At 43.1% G+C, this 8,285-nt stretch overlaps 1 non-coding gene across 1 annotated transcript; it reads right to left on the bottom strand.

Annotated features, from left to right (window-relative positions):
* Positions 1-2,655: 2,655 nt before the first annotated feature.
* On the bottom strand, positions 2,656-2,725 carry LOC131678114 (U5 spliceosomal RNA). Its single transcript, XR_009303598.1, has one exon. It is a non-coding gene; the product is annotated as a U5 spliceosomal RNA (small nuclear RNA).
* Between the last annotated feature and the right edge of the window lie 5,560 nt (positions 2,726-8,285).

The following is an 8,285-nucleotide window of genomic DNA, read 5'->3' on the forward strand; positions in this document are numbered from 1 at the left end:
TCAATACTTAGACAAATTTTCTGGCGGCTGAAATGGACTTGGTTGTTTTTCAAACATGGCGGTTCATGTTTGGTTTAAACTTAAAATTGTTTTTTGAACAATTGGTGTGTTTTCACTTTGTGTGTTTGTACTTTGTTTGTCTAGTGCACTTCATTTAGCCAACGAATGTGGGAAATTGTGGAATCGTGTGTATGTATAGTAGAACAAGATCTCTGACCTAAAGTCTTAATGAACGTCAGATTGTGATAAGTTTTGAAGTGCAATACCAATTTCACCATTGATTCTTCCTATAATTTGGTGGTGATTACCTAGTATACTGGTAAGTATATTGGAGTAGATAATGAATCCGAAAATAAGCATTATTTTTAATTTTCATATTAGGCAATAAAGGCGATTAAATGGCGCGTTCCGTGGGCGATTTGGGGGCGATTTAAGGGCGGGTTGGGCGGCAAAAAATGACGCCGGCAATCGCCCAAATGTTGCATTTGAAATAACCCCCTAATTGCCAGCAATTTGCTGGCAAATTGAAGGGCAATTAGCGCATCCGAGTTGGCAAATAGCCCCCCGTTAGCCAGCAACTTGCCCTTTTCGACTGGGATCTGCTACTGATGTAGTGATGTCCGGCCTGATTTCCTGATTTCCATTCAAATTTGCAAACATTTCCACAACAGAGCTCAATCAAATGGTGCAGTCCGTGACTTATTCGTTTGAGAATGTTTACATAAACCTGAGCTGAAATTTCACAATCCGCTTACTGATAAATTTGTTCGGATTCCTCTTGATAGTGTTAAAGCATGACACATTTATCCGCATTTATTGCAAATGGTGTCAATTTGAATTTTTCGAAGCTATTGGATTTTAGTACTTGACACTTTACCGTTCCAGCAAGAAAACGGCTCCCGCAGAGCTCGCATAATTCTGGTTTACAATCTTGTACAAAACTAAGGTGATTCAAGTAGCATGTTTTAAACAATTCACCAACCATTACTCTCGGCTTATGATTCCCACAACCCTGCATAGTCGGATGCACGACCCGGGAAGAAACCGACAAACGATCCATACACAATGAATGAAACGGAAGTGGTACTCGATTGCAGAAACGGGGTTTTTTCGGGGGGCAATTGCAATCGGCAAACACCGAGTGAGCAAGCAGCAAAGGGTAAGGCGCAAACGTCACATCACGTACCGATTGGGCTATATACATACCACCGCGCACCAGGGCGAAGCGCAGGGGGAAAAGGGGTGCGCACACTTGCCAAGTAGGTGTAAATGTCACGTACTTGCACTTACACTCTGTTACTCGGTGACGTGTAACTGCATCTTCCCCGGGCTTCCCGGAGAACATGGGACCAGTTTTCTTCAGCAATTGCAGTACTTCCTAGTTGCCCGCCGCCGGGTTGGAAAGAAACGAAAACTAGACGCTGCTGTGTGACTTCTTGCTTGTACGACAATCTCATGTAAAATCAACATTCTGCAGTCGGAAGCAGTTTTCCCCGAAGGCGGCTGAGTAATCCACCCAGTAGTGGAAGCTAATCCTGAATTATGATGAGAAGAGGTAGAATGAAATTTTGTCGCGTTCTGCGTTTAAGATGTTCATTAATCGACCATCACTTTGGGAATTTTGAGCACTCAGCTCAACAACTCATGCTGTTTGTATGATAAGCTAAATGTTTTGCAAAGAATCCATCTATCCACCAGTTGTTTAGCTGTCACTTAAAACGTTTTATTCGTCCACATCTTCGTCAAATAAAAAAATTAAACTTGGTTCAAAATTTGCTACACTTCTCAAACTTTTACTTTGACCACCAACAGTAATCTGCACATCGAACGTTTCCGGTTGGAAGGCATTTTTTTCTCGAACTTATCTGCACCTCACACCTCACCCCCGTCTCTCGTCACGTGAACCGCAAGCCAAGCGCAAGTAACGAAAAACAAGAACGTAAAAGAGGACGGTTCGGTCATAAATAAAAGTCACGTGAGAATATGAGAACTGAGTTGTACGGTTAAAGCAAATATCTCACTGTGCTAAGATCCTCAGCTACAACATCTCTGGTCCAGTTGCTGCTGAATGAGGACGGGCTGAATAATCGCGGATGCAATTGTGGATAGTGCTAGTCCGATTGGTTTTTTTTTTTTTTTTTTTTTCAATTCGTTTATTTGATAAGGCAGGTTTGCGTTAGCTTAAAGGTGCCAATTTTGTTTTGTTTTACATTTTAAATTACTTAAAACTAGGGGATTACATATTGATTTTTGGAATTAAACTAAGGCGCATTTATAGCTATACATATACACAAGGGGGTAATATAATTTTCGTAAGATTAGGGGGTCATTTAGTTTTTATGGCAATATGGTTTGACATTTTTAGCAATGAGATTATTGGAGCAAATAATGTTTAACTAAGGGGGAAAATTTTTACGACTATCTTAAAAGTAGAAATAATTAGAGGGCGTGATTAAATTTTGTAAAGATTCGGAGACATTAATTAGAGTTATTTTATGTGGTAGTAGAGTTGGGCATTTTCAACGAGATCATATAATATAATAGTTAAAACTAGAAAAGGCAAGAAGAGCTAAATGCTTCATGAAGATATTTGGGTGGGGGGGGGGGGGGGTAGGGGTGTTACTTCTGTGTATAAGAGTCAGGGGAAGTAGGGTGGAGAGTATCCCTCTCCACGGAAATCTTTAGTAAAAGGCGAAAGATTTATTCGACAATTGAAGAGAGATCAGAGTCAGTCCGATTGGTTATTATGATTGATTGTACATGATGAGCTGGTACTTGATAATTCTTTCGGTAGTGTCCATATTTGTTGGCATTTGTAAGTCAGCGATAAATGAGATAGGTGTAGTGCAGTAGCTTGTTTTTTTCGAGTGTTTTATTCTAATTATCGAAGGGTTGGAGTATATTTTTTCATTATAATATACAACAAATTCTTCGAATCCGAAGCATGAAGAGACCTGTCATTCTAGTATAGTGTAAGCAAGTATACTCGGTTGGGATACATTTTATTTTGTCCATAACTTTTATCGAAACATTCATGAAAACTGGCAGCACTGGCAAATCACTCAGGCGTGTCTTCGTGTTCGTCCTATTTCGTTCATGTTTTCTTAACTAGAGTGTATATGACTGAAAGTCTAAAAGAATCGTTTCTTTCGTTTAGTCTACTTGTTACTTGGAGCGAATATCGTGAAAATAGTGCAAATTTGTGTATTGATTCTCAGAGCCGGTGCGTGGTTTTCTTGCGCCCTTGGCGAAGTCGCACCCTTTTGCCTTTTTTTGTTTATTTCCGTGAGTGTCAATCGCAAGAGAGGTGACTCCATCATCGACCCATCAACACATGGACGGGGACCAAGGGCTCTTCCTCCCTTCCGAAGAATGACGTAACCACAGGTTTTTCACCTCAGAAAATCTCAACAACCTCGGCTGGAATTGAACCCAGACCCACTGGGGTGAGTGGCGGTCACGCTTACCAATCAACCACCGGCACCGTCTATGGTTGGTAGATTGTTGATTTTCTTTCATCTCGACCGGATTCTCGTTGACAACTGAAAAACTTAGCAAATGTAAACAATGCACTCTAATGAGAAACTGGGCAAAATTTGGATGATTTCATCCAAGTATGAAAAAAATTTACGAATTTTTGAAGGTGTCGCAATAATTTTCCTTTTCGAAGTATATTAATAGATTTGAATTACCAATTCAAGTGCAGTCACGAGCTTCCTGTTATGTCCCAGATTTTACCTACCTTTCTTTCTGCACAAGCGAGTGAAACAACAATTGTTTTTTAATCTGTTGCTCTTCGTGCCAGTTGCTTATGTCGCTTTCGATTGAGAACCCAGAATCTAACTCAGGTTAGTTGCTTCAAACGAACGTTTTTCATGGAACTGAGTTAGGTTCTCGCAAAACAGCGGTGGAGTGAGCAAACCCGAAATATATTTCAGGTTAGAACCCAACCTGATTTTCAGTTCAGAAGCGCATAACCTAGGTTCGAAACTGGCTTCAAACAAACGGTTTGACAGCAGTTAGGTCCGAAACTGAGTTGGTTTCTGCCTCAAGCGAAAACGACATTAGAAAATTAGTATCTTTCAGCCATATAACGAGTGAAAATAGGTACAACATTTTTGCTTTATTATCCTCCAACTTGATTTTCAATTAATTATATCTCCCGTAGTTTCTATTTCTTTCATCGTATTCTTTACATTTACAGTTTGCGCTTGACCTGAAGTCCACACATAAATAAAATCTTCTGATGGAATCCAGCTGGTGGTAAAATTGATGTCAAACAAGATGCGTCATCAAAGATTTCCATTTCCGTTTTAAAATCATGAACATTGAACTCGGTCGAACCATATCTTCTTTCGGATCGAAGATAAACCGCCAAGTATTATAAATATTTTGGAGCGATCTGACGATGAAATATTCAGTCGTGACAGATGTCTTAAGCAAGAAAATGATGTTACTGGCGGTAAGTCTTTTACGAAGAGTTACCGCGTCTACATACCCACTCACAATGTTGAGATCGACGGTGTGCTCACCCATTCAATTTCGCTGTTAATGGAGCTCCCGCGATTGTAGATTTTAAATGGCGAAATTTCAAAATCAGTTACCTATTTTTGCTTGCATTTACCGAAACCGACATTCAGATTCAACGCCTCCCTCTTTCATTCACTTTTCCACTGACTGAAATTTCATGCAGAATCGAATGCTTGATTGCAGAGGAAATATAAATTCTTTCACCAACCAAAGCATTCATTTGTTATTATGTAGAAGGCAGAAGTTAGCATCTTCTACATTTTCGAGCATAAGTGAACTGTGTGATCTATGTCCAGTGCACTTTTGCTCAATAATCCCTCTCAGAGCTAGCATAGAAACAAAATTCACTTTGCTTCTGAAACCGAACATGTCCGAATCTGAATGCGCTGCGTCGGGAAAACGAATGACGAGGGAAACAAGCTAAAAATTTCATTCATCGCAGCGAGCATGAATTGAATTTCGTTTTCTTTCAAGTTAACGCAGTGATGTCAATTTTTTTAAGCTCTGAATCCACATGATCTATTCCTCTTAAAAGATACTATAAACACTACTTTGCAGTAATATTAAAGAGAGCCACTTCCCCAATCCTGCCCATCAGGGAAATGACGAAAAGACAAATTATGGCAAGGCACAAATCTCCGATCAACAATTCCACCGACCACTGGTGTAATGGATCGCCTGGTGGTCGCTATGTGTATACTGCTTACTAACTCGCCAATTCATGTTATCCATCAGCGACGCGCTGCTGAATGTTACATCGATGATGGATTCTCTACGGAATGTGCTAGCGGAACCTTCGTTGCACAGCCAGCTTTGCCAGTGCTTCCCATAGGCTGAAACCTCTTGCGTTGGTCAGCCTGCTATCCCACTTCACGGCCCAAGCGTTAAAGTCTCCTCCTATAACAACCGGCGTTCGTCCGAGTATAACGAGTCGGTTAGTGCGTCCAGCATCCGATTGTACTGCTCTGGTGCCCATCTTGGAGGAACGTAGCAGCTACAGACCAATACGCCGTTGATCCTGGCTTTGTGTGTGTGTGTGTGTGTGTGTGTGTGTGTGTGTGTTATCCACCACCTCTTGGACAGGAAAATCGCCAATTACTTGGATTGCAGGCTACAGTATCCACCACCCACTCACCGTTATCGAGAGGAACACGATACTGCTCTACAATAATTACGACATCGCACTTCGTTTCTGTTGTTGACTGCCACAACAGTTGCTGTGAAATGTCGCAATGATTGAGTTTTAGCTGCGTTATCTCCTTCATTTTTGGCCTGCTTTCGCCGTTTTGCGCGCAGGGCATTTGAAGCCGCCCGTCGTGTGGTCGTTTCCGTCCTCCAGTTTGCAGATCATGCTTCATGCAGTCTCTAGCAACGTACCCCTTTCTTCCGCATTTTCTACACAGTGCAAACCTGTCCTTGCAGTTCCTCGCCTTATGTCCGAGGTCCAAACACCTGAACCATCGCACCATCTGCTTGGTAACTCGCGGAGCGACTCTGAACAAGCACACCGACCATCCGATCTCTATCTTGCCGGTTTCCGCCAGTTTGTTGGCAACGACCACTGGTAGTCGAATCGCCGCCGTTTGAGTGACTCCGTACGATTTCCAAATCTTGTTAGTGGCCGGTATGTCCACTTTGCACTGTTCTAGTTCTTCTACGGTCGTTATCTCGTCTAGACCCTTGCATTCGACTACGGCTTCTGTGACGGAGCTCTCACGTTCACGTCGCTGCCCAAGGATTTAGCAACGAGTTCACGGTAGGTCGAGCTCTTGAAGGAAGGATGCTTCTTCAGGTCGAAGATCATCTCGCCTTTCTGAGTGCGTCTCATTTTAACGACGTCAGCTCTTTCAACTCAGGGTCCTCTCTCACTTTCTTAAGAAGAGCGACGTAGGACGTCGAATCGTTCGCTTCGATGATCAGTGCATCGCCCTTGTACCTCTCCCGAGAAGGCTTCCGTTTCTCTTTCTTCCCTTGTTCCTTCTTCTTTTCTTCCTTTTGTTTCCATTCCCTTCGCTTCGTCTGATGGCTTCCTACGATGCGCCAACCACGGTCTTTCCCAACGTTCCTCTGGTCGCAAGAGCCCTCCAGCTCGCTCTTCTGCTTTTTCGGGTCCTGTTGCTCCCGGCGTGTCCCTCACTCTTTTCACCCCGTGAGTATTGTGGTGATTCTTCGGTGTCACTTCAGTTTCTTCCATCGTGTTCTGCGGTTTTTATCAGAGCTTTTTCGACTGATTTAGGTCTCATCAAGAGCGACTTCTGCCCGCGTTCAGCAGCTGTTACGGCCTCTTCGATACTCGTCACTAGCTGCTTCACCTTGTTGTGTACATTCTGCTTTTCCTTCACAAACTCGTAGAGCTCATCAACCTTTTTTTTCGCATCCGCCAAGTACGACTTCCCGAAATGTGGGTTCTTCTGGGTGATGTCGCTACCTGAGGTCGAGGTGAACACTCGATTCGGTAACCCCATTTCACGTTGGATTCCTCGTATCTCACTTTGTACCAAGCCGGCGTAACCGGTGATCTCCGCAGCTTACCGCTCCTTGCAAACGCAATCGCGTCCTCCTCATTCGTTTGATTGGATGTCTCCATTTTGTTGGGTCTCAATTCCGGTTCGCTAACTCCACTAGTTGCACATAGTCACCTCTCGTGATCCCATTCATCTATACATACTAAAAACTTAGCAGCAGAGAGGTCATGCTAGGGTTGACACTATCCTTCGTGGGGGCGTAAAATCTGGAATTCTGCAACCGAACCTAGTATCACCAACTAAATGGTGATGAGGTTTGAACGTTCCCGGAGACCTGCCAGGGTTTTGTTGGGACGGAGGCAGCCGTGCTGTTGGCCCACTCGCCATTTCAAGTCGGTGTCATTCTTTCCTACTCAGTCCGTTGTCGTTCGCCATGGGCAGTATGCCATAAGTAGGATGTTACTGGCGTCAATCCTGATGTGCCGGTTGACACTCCGGTTCGGCTAGAGTGCTTTCATTGCTAAGATCTTAGATTATTGGAATCTGAGGATCTAAGCAGATCTTAGCGGAGTTGTGGCTTTTTTAGAGGTTCAGCGGAGCCCAATCCAAACTCCACCACATCCTAGCAAAACTCCGCAACTCGCAGTTGAAGCGGGGAGGGGTGATTCGTTGGGCCCCTAGACTCCTGTCCTTCCTGTCCCTGCTGTCCCGTGGGACAATGTCTGTATGTATGTATTATGTACACTAATGCCATGTTCAGCAATGGCTGAACCGATTTTAATGACACTAGTTTCAAATGAAATGCCTAACGTGACAGTTTGACAGTATTATTTTTGTGTTTCGATATGTTGATTCTTTTCTGAGATATGAGTGATTTTGTCAAAACAGACAGGACCGTAGTTTGGTCGTTTGGTGCCTTTTGTTGAGTACCAGTTTTGAGCCCCTTTGTTGTTTACAGTGGCTTTCTTGTTCAGTTTGACTTTCGAACAATAATTTAGTGTGTACCTGGAAATGGCACTTATTCTGACTTATTTTATGACATCGTACTTATTTTACAAAGCATATCAAGATTTTATTGACCCCCCCCCCCTAAGGTTGGCGCCCTTGGTGGGTGGCCCCCACCGCACGTTACGGGCCTGTTGATTCCAGCGTAACTCTCAAACATCATCTGATTCGTCGCTTTGACTGATAGATGATAGAAGTGAGTACTTTGCATAAATATGATCTTATTAATTCAGATCAGCATTTTGGTGAGATCGTTTTATATTATTTACTCAATTTTCACCTTGG

This window comes from Topomyia yanbarensis, chromosome 1 (assembly GCF_030247195.1).
Source record: "Topomyia yanbarensis strain Yona2022 chromosome 1, ASM3024719v1, whole genome shotgun sequence".
NCBI classification, from domain to species: domain Eukaryota; kingdom Metazoa; phylum Arthropoda; class Insecta; order Diptera; family Culicidae; genus Topomyia; species Topomyia yanbarensis.